The following is a 20,531-nucleotide window of genomic DNA, read 5'->3' as shown; positions in this document are numbered from 1 at the left end:
GACCTTCTGATCTCTATGGTTGATACTGAGATTAATGACTCAAGGGTCACCACACTTGACTGTGTCCTTGACCACACAGAGACTCTGCCTGCCATGTGATTGGATTAAGGGCATGGGCTACCACCACTTGACTTCTATTCCTGGTTCTCCACTAATGACCTCTGATCTCCAGGTAAACTTTATTAACATACAAATAAAAACACATTTCAGCACAATTAAAATATCACCACACTCACTTTTTGATATAGGGTCTCTCAGTGAACCTAAATCTCATCTATTGGGCTAGTTTTGGATGGCCAAAGAGCTACAAAGTTCTTCCTGTCTCCACATGTCATCTCTTTCATTACTAGGGTTATAGACAAATGGTGTAGCGCCAGTATTTTATGCGTGTACTGGAAAGCCAAACTCTAGTATTTATGCTTATATAGCAGACAATTTACTTAATGAACCAGATCCTGGTTTCCAATTTGTCTATTTCTAGATGAAATTATCTTAAATCATTACATCCTGATTATATATAGAACACTCTTCTGCCTCATTTTTTTTCAAGTGGTGGAATTACAACTTTATCTGGCTGCAGTTTGATAAGTGAATTTCTTTCAATGTATATAAGGCTAGTTACCATCTAAAGACTATCTTTAAAGTAAGAGTGACAAAAAGTGTGAGTGATGCTTGAGCTGTTACAGGAGCCCCATTTCTATGATTTGTCATTAAGGTCTTTTGTATTCATACACAGATAAGTTCACAGAGGTTACTACACTTGGGCTTAAAGGTCCATCCTGTCCCATCACATCACCAGACTTAGTTAAACTAGACCTGTAGAGGAATTCAGTGCCCTATAAGCACAAGCAATTACAGATGTTTCATTAAAATATCACTGACTTGGAATTTGTTGGTAATCACTTGTTATAGATTGATTGCTACCTTGATAGCATAAAGTACAATCTACATCCCCACATATCAGTTGTCTGTGATTATCTTGCATGCATTCAAAATGTTAAAAGACTAGCTTTAACCTTTCCTTGTTATAATAATATGAGCATAGTAGTTATTTGTGTACCTGAGGATACAGGTAAGAGACAACTCATTCTGTTAGATTTGAGCAAGTGAAACTATACAAAATTTCCAATTAATGGATTCAAGAAGAACATGAGGTACCTTAGGGGAGCTATGCTGTGGTATAACCCAGACTGCAAACTTAAACACAATTATGAGTTTTAATTAAATTTAATTTAGTTTAAATTTGATTTAATTACAAACATCGGAAGTATTTGTCATGCTTATCTAATATCAATCAATTTTCTAATGACTAGAGACAAGAAGAAAAGTAAAGAAAAAATTTGGGTTGCTAATTTGAATGTATTCCATTTGCCTTAGACTTGAAAAATCTGTCCTTTATAAAGCATAGTAAGTAATGCACGGGAGGCAATATGATTTATATATCATGAAAACATGCATTGTCTGTCACTGTCAAATATCACCTTTGTAATTCATCTTTATTTAAAATGCCATTTACAGTCTCAACAATATCTGTAATGTAGAACATCTGTATGGTTTCATAAAAATCACATTGCTCACAGCTGCTTGCTGTACTGCCTGCAGCTGTGGTGGAGTTTGCTTAGTAATGCTTGGGCTTCCTATTTTATCCCTGAGAAGGAAGCTATGAAGCCCAGATGGCTCATATTAATTATGTGCTAATAGTTGTTGGCTTGTCTTCTATTTCTCAGCAGGACTTCTATTGATCTCAGTTCTGTCAGGAACTGATACATGTTCGTGGAAGAGTCGCTTTGTATAAATCTCATTTTCCTGATCAATATAATGACCATGCCAGTTTCAGCCTGTTTTCTGAATCTCTATGTTTGTGAGGCTACACAGGAGCATCTGGACAGAGGACTGAGTATCACAAGCAGACACGTCCTAGGTGCCTATGCCTGTCTTACAGATTTCGTATTTCCAGTAACACAGTCATTTGAATAAATTAATTTTTCAACTTATAACAATTGTGATTCTTTACTTTCTAATGATCTTTTTTCTCCATAGTATGAAATTAGCCATTATAAGAAGCTAGATTAACTCTGACTAGAGTTTTCTTGAGATGGGATTCAATAATGACACTGATATACAAGCTCTTTGGGAGGCAGTATCCCTCTTTCTGCATTACTTCATTAATGGAGTATGGTAATGATTATTGTATAATAACATAGATTGCTGGGCTGACCATTTGGGATCTGAGAAACAATAGATGTGCTCCTCCTTGGGAAAGATTATTTCTCCAGTTCTCAACAAATTTCTTAGTTGTCGGTGGTTATTTGTGTAGGATTGAGGCTTCCTAGGCTCTCTGTTGTTGTTGTCCTTCTTTAGCTGATGTTTAGGCAGTCGTGGTGGTTAGACCTTTTAAGTATAGATTCTAACAATACTAAGGAACAAGTGTTACATCAAATTCCCTGATCCTCTGGGTCTAACAGTTAATTTTTAAAAGAAGGCTATGAATTTCAAAGAGAACAAGGAAGGGTATATGAGAGGGCTGGGGGTCAGGAGAAAATGAAGGATAATTGATGTAATGACATTATAATCTCAAAAATAAAAATGATAGATTACTGTGAAGTGTAAATGAAAAAAAGCCCTGTGCAATATTTAAAAAAAATAGATAAATAAAGCAGAGGACAGAGCAGGCACCTTTGAAGTCCAATGCCTTCTCACATATTTATGTACTTTCTTGTTAAATTGTAGTATACTGTGAAAGTGATATTGATTTTTTTCTTGATTAGATTATATTTGTAGTAAAGAATCCAGAGCCTACAGTCAAATGTATAAGAGATTGGTGTGAGTTTGTTAGGAACACTATAACAAACTGCTATTGACTATGTGGCTTAAAGTAACAGAAATTTATTCTCTCAAGCTCACAGTTCTACAAACTAGAAATCTGAAATCAAGTTTCCTGCTTTTTCAACACATGGTTCCTTTCATTATGCTAAAGGTTGCCAGCAATTGTTGGTCCTTCTTGACCTGCCATTTTCTTCACCCATTTTACATGGATATTTTTCTCTATCTCTGGCTTTAAAAAAAATTACTCACTTACTTAGGGTCCATTTGTATTAAATGGGACCTCACTTTAACTTGAATTGATCTTTAAGATCCTATTCTATAATGCTATTCGAAAACATGAAGCCAAAACTACATGCGAAGATAACTGAATCTGAAATGAACAAGATCAAAATAATGGAAAGAAAGAAATAAGACACTAGAGAGATGACTCAGCATTTAAGAAACATTGTTGTGCTAACAATAGACTGAGCTTCAGTTCTCAGTACACATGTCAGTTAGTTTACAACCACCTTTATTTAAGTTTAGCTCCAGGGATTCTGATGCCCTCTTCTGGCCTCTGTGTGCACATGCACACACACACACACACACACACACACACACACACACACACACACACACACCACATAAATAAAAATAAATATCTCCCTGGGAAGAGGGAGTAAAATAGATCTGTGAGTGGACTGGGGGCAGGTGGGGATGGGAATGTGAGGGATCAGTTGGGGGATTATGGAGGAGGCAAGTACTGAAAGAGACTGCTGGAAAAAGGGGGACTTCCAGGGTGAGGTATAAACCTAGTGCAAGAGGAACTCCCAGGAATCTACAAGGATTCCTAGCTAAGACTCCTAGCAATAGGGTATACAGAGCCTGAAAAGGCAATCTCCTGTGATCAGGCAAGACTTCCAGTAGAGGGACAGGGACACCAATCTGTCCCTCTAGCCACCTAACCTTCAGCCTACAGTCTGTCCTGCATCAGGGATATGCTAAGGTAAGGGTGGCACAGAGATTGTGGGATTGGCCAACAAATAACTAGTCCAGCCTGAGACCCATGCCATGAGAGTGAACCCACCCATGACACTGCTAGGAGTGCCAGCACCCAGATTCTGGATGGCCTAGAAACCTAGGGTAGAACCAAATATTACTGGTAAAAAAAGAAAATGTCAAGGTAATGATGCTAAATTATGTTCTGCTATACTCATAGATTGGGGCCTAGACCAATTGCCACCAGAAAAGGTTCATCCAGCAGTTTATGGAAACAGATACAGAGACCCATTGCCAAAAATTAGGTTGAGCTTGGGGAATCCTATGGGAGGGGAGGATAGTAGAAGCAAAAAGAGTCAAGGACTCCACAAGTAAACCCACAGACTCAACAAACCTGGGCTTGTAGGAGCTCATCGAGTCTAAACCAACAGCCAGAGAGCCTACATGGGATTGACCTAGGTGCTCTGCATATATGTTACAGTTTTGGAGCTTGGTCTTCTATGTGGTTCCTTACAGTGGGAACATGGGCTGTCTCTTACTCTTTTCCTGGATTTTGGTCCCCTATTCCTCAAACTGGGTTGAGTTCTCCAGCCTTAACAAGAGGCAAGGTGTTAAGTCTTACTGCAATTTGGTATGCCACATTTTGTTGATAACCATGGGAGGTCTGCTCTTTTCTGAATAGAAACCCAATAGGAGTAAATGGGTGTGGGGAACAAGAATGGGGTGGGAAGAGAGGAGAGAGGGGATATGGGTTGAGTGTAAAAATATAAAAGGAAAGAAGAAAGGAAGGAAAGAAGGAAGGAAGGAAGGAAGGAAGGAAGGAAGGAAGGAAGGAAGGAAGGAAGGGAAGGAAAGGAGCCAGTGTTTGTAAAGATTTTTTTTTAAGAAGTGATATCTCAAAAATAACAGACACCAACTAAACTGTCCTAGTAAAGCAAAAAAAAAAAAAAAAAAAAGAAGAAGAAAGAAAAAAAAGAAGAAAGAAAAAAGAAACTTTAATTGCAAGGAAACAGTACAAGAAGATATGAAAAATTAGGAAAGGGACACTCGAGCATGCCTCCAGTAAATCCAGGCAAATAGTACCTTGTAAGCCAGAATGGCCAAAGGTATTGGGGAAAATCCATTACAAAGTTGTTGTTAAGGTAAAGAAAAAAAGGAAATAACCACATAAATAATAATAACCCTGAAGACCATAATAGTCCCAAATGCCATCCCAACTAAAAAGGAGGAGACTTGTCCATACTTTCATTCCATAGAATAAAAGTCATTTTAGTCTGACATATATTACATGTATTATGTATATATATCCATTGGAAGATGCTGCCACTATGAGGGACAATCATTTCTCCTCAATTAACACTTTATAAAATTCTATTACAGACTTTCCCAGAGCTATGTCTCTTAGTTCATTCTAGAAATGATAAAGTCAACAAACATGATTAACCATAATATTATGTACATGTATTTGTGTATGTGTGTATACTGTGTTTGTGTATATATATATATATATATATATATATATATATATATACATAATACACGTAAAAATATATGTATATTATATATATTCTGGAAGAAATGGGTCTTCTACAAACCTCATCATAAGTGAAACCACAAAATTATCAGGAAATAAGTAGACTTTTCTTTTTCCAGAAACCAGTTTTCTAAAGTAACAGATACTCTTAAGTCTACATTGTAATACTACATTTTATTCTCATTTCAAATCATGATTTGTACTTTAGTATATTTATTGATGTAACCAACCGTCTTATTAAATAAGAAACACAGAAACAATGTAAAAGAGAAAGCCGAGAGGTCAGAGCTCAGAGCTAAAATCTCACCCTTCCTCCTGCTGTCCCAGCTTCGCGAAAAGAGACCTACTTCCTGTTGGTTCGTTTTTTTTATAGTATGTCGTTCTGCCTTCTCATTGGTTGTAAACCCAAACACATGACTGCCTCGTCACTGTCTGAATGTACAGCCCCCTAGGTCTTAAAGGCATATGTCTCCAATGCTGACTGTATCCCTGAACACACAGAGATCTTATGGGATTAAAGGCGTGTGCCACCACCGCCACACTCTTGCTATGGCTCTAATAGCTCTGACCCTGAACACACAGAGATCTTGTGGGATTAAAGGCGTGTGCCACCACCGCCACACTCTTGCTATGGCTCTAATAGCTCTGACCCTGAACACACAGAGATCTTATGGGATTAAAGGCGTGTGCCACCACCGCCACACTCTTGCTATGGCTCTAATAGCTCTGACCCCCGGACAACTTTATTTATTAACATACAATCAAAATAATATTTCAGTACAATTAGATTACCACCACATTTCCCCTTTTCTATTTTAATAAAAAGAAAAAAAGCAAAAGGTTATAACTAACAAAAGAAAAACTATATACAAAAGTACAATAACTATATACAATATATACAAGATAAATACCTAAACAGGTATTTGACAAATCAGAGAAAATAATTCCATTATCTATCCTATTTTGGTAAATCCAAGATGTATCTAATGCACTTTCTATCCTAATTAATTTTCAACTATAACTAACTAATCTTCAACCATAACTAACTAATCTTCAACTCCCTCAGAGACCCAAGAAGGGAATAATATTAGCTAACAAAAATAAAAACAGGAAGTGCATGCAAGCAACTTCCAAAAAATTTTGTGAGTTGACAGAAACAGCCAGCTGCCTGGGCAGTCACCTGAGGTTTCTCCGCAGTGTTGGGGCATCATCTTCAGCCTATAGGCTTAGTGTATCTGACAGACTCATTTGTGAAGTAGGATGTACACAAGGTCAACAGTTCAACCTCACATTGGGTGAGAGCAGTCCACGTACCAGAAACACCTGAATTCCACTAGTGTCCTGTCATGATTCAGGATTTTAAATTCTGGAAATTGTTGACAGTTTTTTAATTCAGCTGTCCATTCTTCTTGGCTGTGTATATATGGCTTCATCTCAGCATCCCCTTCTTCTCCACATCCCTCTATCGAATGCCAGTCTACTTTTGAGAGGCATGAGCTTTCAGCTGCTGTTCCATTGTACAACAGAATCCATCGGCCCTCTGCCTGTTAAGCTGCCTTCAAAGAAAAGGGCACCGTACCTTTTCCGGATGCGAAGGCCACTTCAGGGATGGGGCCATATTGTCCTGGCCTCAGAAGATGCCTTTTGATAAAGCCATAACCACACTTGTTTTGGCAAGAATCAGTAGTCCCTTGTTTCGTGATCTGTCTGTCCATTTTGTCCTGTTGATTCAAGGATACTTTGTTGTCCAGTGGCTAACTTTTGCCACAAGGAAAGTTGACTCCATATGCAGTTTCTTCAATGCCCATATTTTCTCTGAAGTAGATTAGTACTGCCAGGAGCTGACATGTCTCAAAAAAGAAAAATTTTCTAAGTTATTAAAACATTTTAAATGCCATATTCTGTAGATCTCTGAAGGGTTTGAAGATGACCTGTCTAAAACATCTCTGCTTAATTTTTAAAACATATCTAATCTGACTACAAGTTCTATGATAATGTCTAACTACTAGCTTTCATTTCTTTATATCCTAATAGTTGATAATAATAACATTCAAGGATCAGAAATTTGCATTACATTGTTAAATGGATGGAATAAATACAATTAGAAATATACATATAGCATTTTCTAACAATATCAGTTTCAAATTTGTATACAATATAAAACAATCCAATCCAATGTAAAGTATTTAAAATTAGTAATTGTCTTTTTCTTTTCTTTTTTTTTTTTTTTAAACAAGAACCTTAAATCTAATCTCCTTTGCTTAGCCTTTTTTCTAACCCTTGACAATAACTTGTAACCAACCCCCCTAAATACTGAAAATTATCCCAGACCCAAAACCCATTAAAAAGACCAAAAAACCACCCGCCCCACACCACCTCTTTGGGAATGTGGGCGTCGTATTCTTAAAATTGCTTCCTGCTGGGTATGGGCGAAGTTTTCTTTATCCTGAAAGAAAAATTTTAGGTTAATTGTCAAATTCTAGGAGAGGTAACTATATCCTTCATTATCCAGTCTGTGTATAATGCCAAAGTTCAGGGTTTATCTCAAGTCCTTATTCAAGTAGTCTTTGAGACTGGATCATCTCAGCTAGTCATCTCAAAATTGCTCTGAGCACCTTGTAGTTCAAAGCTGATCTGTGGATGATGTTTGTCAGCTTAATGATATTATTATTGTCCACGTGGAATTGTTGTTGTTGTGGGGCCCCATCTTCTTTCTGGAGACTTCAGTTGATGTTAGGCCTGGCCGTGATTTCCTGCAGAAAACTGATAAGAGACTAGAACACAAAAACATATATATGCAGCTAGCCTTTTTTCTAGAATTAGTTAGTACTCTATGTGACCATTCATATCTTAACAAAGTTTAAAATGTATATATATATATTAATCTTGTAAATTTTGATATAAAATTTATACTTTGAGAAAAGTTTAAAGAATCAGAATAGAATCAAAGAGTTGAGATTAGTAATAGAATAGTCCCTTAATTAATTTTGCTTTTGTCCTGTACCATAGCAGAAGATGGCTCTTATTCTGGCATGATACAGGGAGTTTGCATTTTCCTTTTAACAACATGCTTGATTTTAAAGAAGGAGAGAGCCATTCTCCAACTCCAAAGTCAGCTTTAAATTTTAATTGAATTGGGACTGTTAGAAGACCAATAGTGTTAAATCTTTAAAGAAAAGCAGAAACAAACATTTAGGAAGACATAAAATTTTTTTTAGATAATATATACCCATACACCGTTTCACTCTGTTTCTTGGGATAGATGATTTGTCCCTTTTCTTCAGTTGTCTCATTTGTCCAGTGTTCTTTAGATTCCTTAACCTTCATTCTCCTAAAAGACAAAAACAAAAACCTTTCCCCAAGACTAATTTTGGGGATGTTCCTTTTTGGCAAGTTATTATCTGATTAAATGAAAAGGCATGTGTTATTGATACAAGTTAGTTTAAATTGGATGTTCATGCTGGTTGATGAACTATCACCTCCTCAATTAAGAGGTCTCTCTTGTTCAAATCGAACCTTTATCAATTTTGATGGTACCCACAGCTTATCTTCTCCTGTAGAAACAAAAGCAAAACCACGTCCCCAATGTAATACATACCCTGGTTTCCATTCTGAGGTCAGCACATCCTTAAAGTATATAGGCTGATTTAATTCTGTAGTTTTTTCTATTATCCAATGTCTCTCTGCAGCTGTTGTTCCTTTCTCATTGGCATTCAGAAAATTCAAAGTTAGAAGAGCATTATGCAGTCTATTTCTGGGGTTTTTGTTACCCATTTCTGTTTATTTAGCATATCCTTTAGAGTTCTGTTTGATCTTTCTATAACTGCTTGACCTGTAGGATTATGTGGTATGCCTGTAATATGCTTTATATTGTAATAAGCAAAAAACTGTTTCATTTTAACAGAGACATATGATGGAGCATTGTCAGTTTTGATTTGTGCAGGTATACCCATGATGGCCATAACTTCTAGCAAATGAGTGATTGCAGAATCAGCCTTTTCAGAACTCAAAGCAGTTGCCCATTGAAATCCTGAATAAGTATCGATAGTGTGGTGTACATATTTCAGTTTTCCAAATTCTGCAAAGTGAAACACGTCCATCTGCCAGATTTCATTTCTCTGAGTACCCTTTGGGTTACATCCTGCTGGTAATGGCGTTTGATTGTAGACGGAACAAGTAGGACATTTCTTTACTATTTCTTTGGCTTGTTGCCAGGTTATGGAAAAATCTTTTTTTAAACCTTTACTATTGACGTGATGTTTTTTATGAAATTCTGAGGCTTCCAGCACATTTCCTATCAATAATTTATCAATCTCATCATTGCCTTGTGCTAGAGGGCCTGGCAGACCAGTATGGGATCGAATGTGAGTTATATATAAAGGATGATCCCTTTTCCTGATTGTATCTTGTAATTGAATAAATAGTGAAGTTAATTCTGAAGCATCAGGGATAAATTCTGCAGTCTCAATATGTAACACCACTCTTTCAGCATACTGAGAGTCAGTTACTATGTTGAGAGGTTCTGAAAAATCCATTAATACCAATAGAATAGCATACAATTCTGATTTTTGAACTGAATTATACGGACTTTGAACCACTTTGCTTAAATTTTCTGATTTGTAACCTGCCTTTCCTTCTTTGTTGGCATCTGTATAAAATGTACGAACTCCAGATATGGGTTTTTGGCGTACAATTTGAGGCAAGATCCATTCAGCTCTCTTTATAAGATCAATTCTATTGCTTTTGGGATATTTGCTGTTAATTTCTCCCAAAAAATTACTGCAAGCTCTTTGCCAAGGTTCACTTTCTGTCCATAATTTTTCAATGTCCTCCTTAGTTAATGGTACGACAATTTCTGCTGGGTCTATGCCTGCTAATTGACGAAGTCTCAATTTTCCTTTGTAAATCAAGTCAGAGATTTTTTCCACATAAGTTTTTAATTTTTTATTTGGTTTATTTGGTAAAAATATCCATTCCAAGATAATATCTTCCCTCTGCATTAATATTCCAGTAGGAGAACGCCTAGAAGGTAAAATAACCAAAATGCAATCCAGCTTTGGATCAATACGATCCACGTGTCCTTCATGCACTTTCTTTTCTACCAAGGCCAATTCTTTCTCAGCTTCAGGTGATAATTCTCTTGGACTATTTAAGTCCTTGTCACCTTCTAAGGTTCTGAACAAATTAGTCAGTTCATCATTTTTTACCCCAACAATAGTTCGTAGATGAGAAATGTCTCCAAATAATCTTTGAAAGTCATTAAGAGTCTGTAGTCTATCTCTCCGAATTTGCACCTTTTGGGGTCTAATTTTTTGTAGCTCTATTTTATATCCTAAATAATTAATAGAATCTCCTCTTTGTATCTTTTCAGGAGCAATTTGTAATCCCCAGCAAGGCAAAATTTTCTTTACTTCTTCAAATATTATTTCTAAAGTATCTGCATTTGAGTCAGCTAGTAAAATATCGTCCATATAATGATAAATTATAGATTTAGGAAATTTTTTACGTATCACTTCCAATGGCTGTTGTACAAAATATTGGCACAGAGTTGGGCTATTCAACATTCCCTGTGGGAGGACCCTCCATTGAAATCTTTTAACCGGTTGAGAATTATTATAAGTAGGCACTGTAAAAGCAAATCTTTCTTTGTCTTTTTCTTGTAAGGGTATTGAAAAGAAACAGTCTTTTAAATCAATAACTATGAGAGGCCATCCTTTTGGTAACAGAGTAGGCAAAGGCATCCCAGATTGTAGAGAGCCCATTGGCTGAATTACTTTGTTAATTGCTCTAAGGTCTGTTACCATTCTCCATTTACCAGATTTCTTTTTAATAACAAATACAGGAGAATTCCAAGGGCTGGTTGATTCTTCAATATGCTGAGCATTTAACTGTTCTTCTACCAGCTCTTCTAAAGCCTGGAGTTTCTCTGTTGTTAAAGGCCATTGTTGGACCCATACAGGCTTGTCTGTTAACCATTTTAAAGGTAGAGCTGTTGGTGTCTTTGGAAGATCATCAGTTATTGTGCCCTGTTCTTGTATAATATGGATGGCTGGTGACCACTCATTAGAACAATATCTTCTAATATTTCTCTCAGTAACATGTGCTAGTTTATGATTTGTTTCTGAGATTGGAGGGATGTTAATCTGAGTATTCCATTGTTGCAACAAGTCTCGACCCCACAGGTTCATAGTTATGTTAGCCACATATGGTTTTAATTTTCCTCTCTGTCCTTCTGGACCTATACATTCGAGCCATCTTGCACTCTGTTTCACCTGAGATAATGTCCCAATTCCTAACAGTTGAACGTTTACCTCCTGAAGAGGCCAAGTTGGATGCCAAAATTCTGGTGCAATTATGGTAACGTCCGCACCTGTGTCTACCAGACCAGACAACAAAACACCATTTACTTTTATCGTTAATTTTGGTCTTTGTTCATTAATAGAAGTTTGCCAAAAAATTTTCTTTATGTTTTCTCCTGAATTTTCTATTCTCTCTGTTTCATCATCCTGACCAGCATGATTTATTTCAATAGGCATTTGGTTATTTAATCGCTCTCCAGAGCAGGCATTTCCTCTATGGCTGCAGGAAAGGTTTGAACTGGATTTGCACTGGGGGCCTGCGCGAGGCCCTCTGGGAGTTTCCCGAAGACTGAGGCAAAGGATTACCCTGTCTGTCCTTTGTTGATCTACATTCGTTGGTCCAGTGTTTTCCCTTACCACACCTTCTGCATACTCCAGAAGGAAGGGGCCTTCTGTTGCCATTGTTCCTTGAAGAAACATTGTTTCTGGGAATGACCTGTCTACAGTCCCTTTTCAAATGTCCTTGCTTTCCACATCCAAAACATCTAACACTCCTCAAACCTTTTGAAATTACTTCTCCTACCCATGTATCATCATGCTCATCAGCTTCAACATTAATTGTTTCTCTAATCCAATCTTCCATAGGTGCAGATCTTGCCCTTAATGGCCTGATTATTCTTTTGCATGCTGCATTCGCGTTCTCAAAGGCCAAAGATTCAATTATTGCCTTACTAGCTTCTGAATCCGAGACCATTCTCTTTACTGCTGAAGCCAGTCTTTGTAAAAAATCTGTAAAAGACTCTTTTGGGCCTTGCTTCACCTTTGTAAATGACTCAGATTTTTTTCCTGGTTCCTCAACTTTGTCCCATGCATTCAAGGCTGCCGTTTGACATAAAATTAGGGTTTGGACATCATATAAACATTGTGTTTGTGCTGAAGCATATTGGCCTTCGCCCATAAGCTGATCCTGGCAAACTTGTATTCCTTTATCCCTCCATTGTTTTTCTATGTTTTTAGCCTCCTCCTTAAACCAAGTCAGAAATTGAAGTCTCTGGCTGGGTTCCAGAACACCTTGTGCGAGGTCCCGCCAGTCCTGTGGTACTATCCTATTATATGTTGACCAAGAGTTTAACATTTGCTTTACATATGGGGAATGCATGCCATAAGATACTATTGCCTCCTTAAACCTTTTTAAATCCAACATTTCAATTGGAGCCCAAGTATTTTGCGTAGCCATTTGATCAGGCATCTGCTGTACGGTTACAGGATAAATTAAGGGTGACTGTGTGAAAACAGGCTTTCTTTCTGCAACCTTATGATCCCGACTTGAAACAACTTCACTGTTAATTTCTTCTGTCTGAATTTTTACAGGTTTAACAAATTCTTCTAAAGCTGTTATCCTGGCACTTAAATTGACTATCTTTTTAAATATTAAAATGTGGATTATTATAGTGATAAGGTGCATAATTCCACCAATACTAATATTATATAGTTGTTCCATTGCCAGACTGCCTAAAATTTCGAACAAAAACCAATTTTCTTCCAATGTACACATAAAACCCATTTGTTTTTTAATGTGGAAAAATTCTCTTTTAGATAGTTTCCTTTAAAATATCTGATATGTTATGACTTACCAAATCTGCGTAGAACAGTAGAAATCTGAGGGGATTTTCAAAGCAGCCACCTAGTGTCCCAGGTGTAAATCCAAAGAGAAAGAGAGAGAGAGAGAGAGAGAGAGAGAGAGAGAGAGAGAGAGAGAGAAAGCGTAGCTGGCTAAAGTTTAAATGCAGCCACGTGTTCCCTCTTGTGCCGAGTCAAGGCTTGGGTCTGGCTTCTTTAAGCTCCGACCACGTGCGTTGGCTTTACAGGCAGGGCCCTGTTCGGCAGGGCAGGTCTGAGTTGTTTGTAGCACTGGCTTTAAGCAAGCAGGATTTAAGCAAGCAGCTCACCGATAGTCCAGTCTGTGGTCAAGCAGAACTAGACCCAGGCTAAGAAGCTGCTGCTCGGATTAAGAAGCCGCGGGCCGCCTGCCGCCCTTGCGGGAAAGCGGACCTGCCGCCAAGCCAAGCAGTTTTTAATGGATTCTTGTCACGTTGGGCGCCAGATATTGATGTAACCAACCGTCTTATTAAATAAGAAACACAGAAACAATGTAAAAGAGAAAGCCGAGAGGTCAGAGCTCAGAGCTAAAATCTCACCCTTCCTCCTGCTGTCCCAGCTTCGCGAAAAGAGACCTACTTCCTGTCGGTTCGTTTTTTTTATAGTATGTCGTTCTGCCTTCTCATTGGTTGTAAACCCAAACACATGACTGCCTCGTCACTGTCTGAATGTACAGCCCCCTAGGTCTTAAAGGCATATGTCTCCAATGCTGACTGTATCCCTGAACACACAGAGATCTTATGGGATTAAAGGCATGTGCCACCACCGCCACACTCTTGCTATGGCTCTAATAGCTCTGACCCTGAACACACAGATATCTATGGGATTAAAGGCGTGTGCCACCACCGCCACACTCTTGCTATGGCTCTAATAGCTCTGACCCCCAGACAACTTTATTTATTAACATACAATCAAAATAATATTTCAGTACAATTAGATTACCACCACATATATTTGATAGTTATAATACTCCAAAGTGTTGAAATTATTGGCTTCTTGGCCATTTTTTATGTAAACATGTGGTTGCATGTCTGGTACTGGAAACTTAGCTAACTATTCAATGTTAGTAAAGCCATGATTATTACAGGATTATCTACAATCACTAAATTAATAAATCAGGATAATCCCTAACAACAGTCTGTAAACATTTGTTCTTATATACCCACTTAAGAGTAGTCTTTCCTCTAATGAAGAAAACTCTTTGTAACAGTTGCTGACCACTAACAATCAAAACACATAGTTGTGAATTCTAGTCCAAATGGATACATCTACAAACAACTTCTACACCTAAGGTTCAGGAAACATTTTGAGAGGGAGTTGGAAAGATTTTAAGAACCAAAGGATCAAGGAGTATGCTTTGATACTATGTCTCCAACTAACATCAGAAGTTGAAATGCAAATTAATATTTAGTCATCTATTACAATTGAACATGTAGTCAGGTTAGATATGTCTATAAGGTCAAACAGAGATATATTTTACATAGACAGGTCATCTTGAAACAGTTCAGAGATAAACAGAATGTAGCATTTAAGATGTTTTAATAACATCAATTCTTTTCTTATGACAATGAGACATGTCTGCTCCTGGCAGCACCAATCTATTTCAGAGAAGATGATGGACATCTAAGAAACTCCATATGGAGTTTACTTTCTTTGTGGCAAAAGTTAGTCACTGAGCAAAAAAATGCCCTTGCCTCAACTGCTAACAGTATGCTGTCCAAAGTGGACAAGCAAGACACAAAAGAAAGGACTGCTGAACCTTGGCAAAACAAGGTAGGAAGGCCCTTTAGAAAATCCTGCTTCACAGATAAGTGTGTCAGATATGCTAGGCCTGTAGGCTGAAGATGGATGCCCCAATGGTGCAGAGAAATCTTGGGTGACTGTCCAGGCAGCCAGCTGTTTCTGTCATTTCTTGCATTTTACAAAAGTCTCTTGTTTGCATATCCTGCTTACTCAGTTAATATTATTTCCTTCTTGGGTCTCTGAGGGAGTTGAAGATTAGATAGTTATAGTTTTTCTTGTTAACAAATTCAGAAAAGAAACCCACTAAAGAGGTGTAAAGTATATAAGTTTGAAAGATATCAAAGATATTTTTGGGTTGGTAATACAAATTAGGATAGAAAGTGAATTAGGTACAACATTTGGAACTCACTAAAATAGGATAAATAATAGAGTATTTTCTCTAAATCTGTCAAATGTTAATAGACTGGGCATTATCAATGTAATTCTTGAATGTATATATTGTATATACTTACTGTACTTACTGTATATAGTTTTTCTTAAATAAGCTATAACCTTTTATTGTTATTTTAGACAAAAAAAGCCTAATGATATATTGTGTACCCTAATAAACTTTCCTGAGGATCAAAGAACAGACCCAACCACTAGATTATACATAGAGGTCAGGCAGTGGTGACACACTGGCACACACCTCTAATCCCAGTACTTGAGATCTCATAGCTTTGCTTGGGAAGTACACACACCTTTAATCTCAGGAAGTAATATGGCAGGGCAGAGAAAGGTATATAAGGTGTGAGGAAACAAGAACTCACTCTCTTTAGGCTGACACTTTCGTAGAGGTAAGAACTAGTGCTGGCTGTTCTACTTCTCTCATCTTTCCGCTTTCATCCTGAAAAAAAAATAGTTGCACCAATAAAATCTCACCAATGTCACTGACCAAATTTGAACCAATCAAGGGTGTCACCAATCAGCATGCACATGAGACCACAATACTTGACAAAGACATGTAGCCAACTAAATAAAGATAGGATCAAAGGAGGTGGCCTTCACCAGGGAAGAGCATGTCCATTGTTTGTCCAGAGTCAAGTGATCAGTTCTGAAAATATATACACTAGTAGCATTATAAAAATTGAGTCAAGCTATATTTAGGATTGTGTGTGTGTGTGTGTGTGTGTGTGTGTGTGTGTGTGTGTGTATCAACTAGAATTTGAAAGAGGATTGGGAGGGGTATAAGGTTGGGTTTTGGAAAAGGAAAGAGAAGAGAAAGATGTAATCAAATTATAATGTAAAAATTTTAAAATATGATATTCGAAAAAATCATCTTAAATGATATTTTTAAATTGACACAACCAAGTATATAAACTTTAACATGAAAACTTCCTTCTTGTTTTCTGCCAAGTTGTTGACAATCAGTACAAAGGACATCTTCCATGAAGATGTTCAAGACCAGATGATAGAAATCCTTTTCACATTACTCCCTAAGTTTATGCTATGGATTAACTGCATAAATACTGACATAAGCTGGGCGGTGGTGGCCCACACCTTTAATCCAGCACTCGGGAGGGAGAGCCAGGTGAATCTCTGTGAGTTCAAGGCCAGCCTGGGCTACCAAGTGAGTTCCAGGAAAGGCACAAAGCTACACAGAGAAACCCTGTCTCGAAAAACCAAAAAAAAAAAAAAAAAAAAAAAAAAAAAAAAAAAATACTGACATAAACCAAGAAAAGTTAGTCTGTGTTTTAACATAGTAACACTTATACTCACTCTTCATTAATCATTTTAACATCTCTCACAGTTAGTTGTGGAACTTATTCTTTCTTTATCAGATGATGTTATAGATGAAAATAACATTTGATGTGTTATGAGGACATAGTTTGTTCAGGCAATGATGAAATGAATGAAACACATTAACTTTCTATGTAATGGATATTCATATGAATGTAATTGTATGGGTAACATAGTTGGTCACCTTTATTTATTTTAGAGTGGGTAGAAAGGTATAACAGAATATTGAGTAGCTTGTGCAATGTCACCAGTTAGATAAAAAATGAGGATAAAATTCAAATCAGGCAGATGATTCTGAAGCTTATAATCACCCATGGCAAAGCGCTGCCTTCAAGCAACAATCTTTATGGACATTACAGTAGGAAGTCTCTTTTTTAGTGTATTTTAATTAACTACTTAACTCAAGGAGCAATCATTATAGACATTACAGTAGGAAGTTTTTTTAACATATTTTAATTAATTAATGTATTCAAATGCATGAATGCATGCATGTGTGTGTGTATGTCTGTGTGTGTGCACATGTTAGCCTGTGCCCATAAAACATGCATGCATGGTATTGTGTCTGTAGGTAGATCATAGAACACATTTCAGAAGTTGGTCTTTTCCTTCCATAACATAGGTCCAGACAGAACTCAGATCATCAGGCTTATGAGCAGGCATCTTTACCTGCTGGATATAGAATTAAGTAGATACTATCAGACAATGGTTTATTAATAAATTTAGTGATTTACTTTCTTTAAGCACTGTGTCTACTACTTCTCTGCCAAGCTGACTTCACTTGCTACCTGGAACAAAAGGACATGGAGACATAGCTAAAACAATTGGACATTGGACTTTACAACCTGCTGACTGCAACATATGCTTCTGTAAAATCTTGCTTGCCTGCCTGTCCCACCTTATGGTTATAGAGTACAAAATGACAATGCTAACTGGACCAGGAATCAAAGCCTTTCAGGAGCTGTCCTGGCCAGTCCGCCAGTGACATCTTCATGTTAGAGTGTTTATTCCAGAAAGATTCTTGCAACACCATCTCACCTGATCTTAAAGTTATTTTTAATAAATATTTGATAAATCAATACACATTTAATGTTACCTCAAGGAATTATACTATTTGGCATATGAAGGCTTTAGTTTAAAATCACATGCTATGACTTAGCATTTTCTTTGCTTAGTGATGCACTTCTATAATAGAGGATGTAAGGTTTTCTTATTTTTGTTTTATTTGATTGCTTTTGTTTTAAACCAATGGGATGTATGTTTTCAATGAGTAAAAACTGACTATATTTTTCAAGGTCCCTTGTCTTAACGATTACCAGCAACATATTTTTAAACACGATTTTCACAGATGCACCTGTAAGCCTCTGAAATTTTCCCCAGAGAACCACCACATTAAATGTGATCACTTTCACCACTGCCATTGATTAGACTGCAAATCTTCAAAGTGTACACACTTTTAAAATCCTGTGGCTTCCCTGGGACTCAAGCTAACATACAAAGGAAAACAGAATTGCCTCAGTTAGAAAATAAAGATATATAGTATTCCCAGACAAGTTTTAATTTAGGTTAAACAATAAATAATTTTTATTATATTTTTTCTAGCAACCTTAAAAATGAAGCATAGAAATTTGGGGCTGTGACGTGCCTCTGGATTAGAGCACTTGCCTAGAAGAATTGAGATCGGAGATGTTTATCAGTCTGCATGGATTCTGTGAAAACAACACTTCTTCAGCACCTGTACCAAATAAACCAGCACACCCTGTCAAGTAAGCCTAAGAGGTATTGGTTAGTCACAGACCCAGTATGGCAGCCTCTGGTGGTCAGCTCCGTGAAGGACTTAAGCCACCATTAAGTTCCTCATGTGGGATCACAAATGCAACCATGTGGAGATCAAAGCCCACCCACAGCTTTGCTCACAGGAAACATCATATGATTAGAGGAATAACTTCCAATGTTGTTTAGATCCCGTGGAGTTTGTTAACTTCCTACAGTGGACTGATTGATAAAATCAGGAGCATTACCTTTTTCTTTGTTTGTTTTTCCCTTTTATTGGAGTAAGAAAAGACAGATTCTAATTCCTTAAGACAGAGAAAAAGCTCAGGGCTGTCAAGAACATTTTCCTTTTCCCCAATCAATTCCATACCTCACATTCAATGGATCCATGAAGACAATATTAAGAAAAAAATACTGACTTGTGGGGGAATGCATTTGGTAACTACCTACAGCCAAGCATCTCATAATGTATACCTTGATACATCACATTGTAGATGAACAACATAATGCCATTTGTCAAATTAAATTATAATGATAAAATAATGTGTCTTTTTAGACACACAGTAGGTAACTCTCCTGTCTGTGTCATATTTGGGAGACCATCTTGTTTACCCTGCTGGAAGTGAAGGGCAGAGGGGTTAATTTTAGAAGTCCATATTAAGTTAAGGAAATTAATTCTCCTGCTATGGTGTATTTTAGAGTTGAATGTTTCACAGTCAACTCTCGCTAGATTAAGTGAACAACATCAGCATGTGTCTACTTCTCACATCTAGAGTAAGAAGTCAGCACATTCTATGAACACTGACGACTGACTATAGAGACATATCAGTGTTAACTGTGAGTTCTCTGAAAGCATCTGTCTCCCCAAAAACCTTATTTTTCTTTCTATATATAGATGATAACTTCAATGTAAATATTTTTCTTAATCCATAAACTGTTTAGTGAAAGTGTTGAGACTGTAATTTAATTAAAATGTTCCTCCCTTCCCTTTCCTCCCTCCAAGCCCTCCCGTATGCCTCTTCTTGCTCTTCTTCAAATTCATGACCTCTTTTTTTCATAAATTGTTACTACATGCACATTTATATTTGTAGATACATATGTATTTCTTGATGTAACCAGTTGAGTCCATATCATGTTAGTTGTATGCATGTTTTCAGGGCTGACTGGTCATAGATAACCAACTGTTGCACTAGGTAGGATCACCTCTCCCACTCATAGCTTTGCTCAAATGTCTGCAGTGTTTGTGTAAGGTTGAGGTCTCTTCAGTTTTTTCCCATGCAGTTTGTCATGTTCAATGGTGGCATCTTGGTCAGCTCACAGTTGGGTAGTCTTGGTGGTGATATTTTTATGGCTATAGCTCTTGATGTTATGAGAAGACATAACCATTAGTCACACAATAAACTATCTGATCCTCTTGCTCTTACAATCTTTCCACTACCTTTTCCACAACATTTCCTGAAGCTTAGGTGTAGGAGTGTTATACAGATGTATCCTTTGGGACGGGAATCCACAACTCTGCATTTTGATTTGTAGTAGTTTTCTGTAGTGGTCTCTGTCTGTTGCAAAGAGAAGTTTCCTTGATGAGGGGTAAAGACAACACTTACCTTTGGTTATCCTTATATTTATAGATTGTTGTTAGGTATCATCCTGGTTTAGTAAATTAGTTATTACAGATTCTCCTCCTCCCTCTTTTGGAAGCTTGCATAGCAGATTCTGATATCATGAAAGCTAGTCCTCGGGGGGAGACCATTCTGGTCACTTCTAGATCAGGAGTTTCTGGGCCCTTTTTTAGAAATATGTAGTATCTTTAGAAATATCTGGGGGTAACTAAGGACAACCTCAATATTCTGTGTGTTTTGGGAGTCTCTTAGATATGTCTGGCCAAGAACTTAAAAGAAAGCTTCTTATGTCTGGGTTTTTTTTTTTTTTGTGTGTGTGTGTGT

Source organism: Peromyscus leucopus, chromosome 6 (assembly GCF_004664715.2).
Source record: "Peromyscus leucopus breed LL Stock chromosome 6, UCI_PerLeu_2.1, whole genome shotgun sequence".
Classification (NCBI taxonomy): Eukaryota; Metazoa; Chordata; class Mammalia; order Rodentia; family Cricetidae; genus Peromyscus; species Peromyscus leucopus.
Note: the sequence above shows the minus strand (reverse complement) of the source record.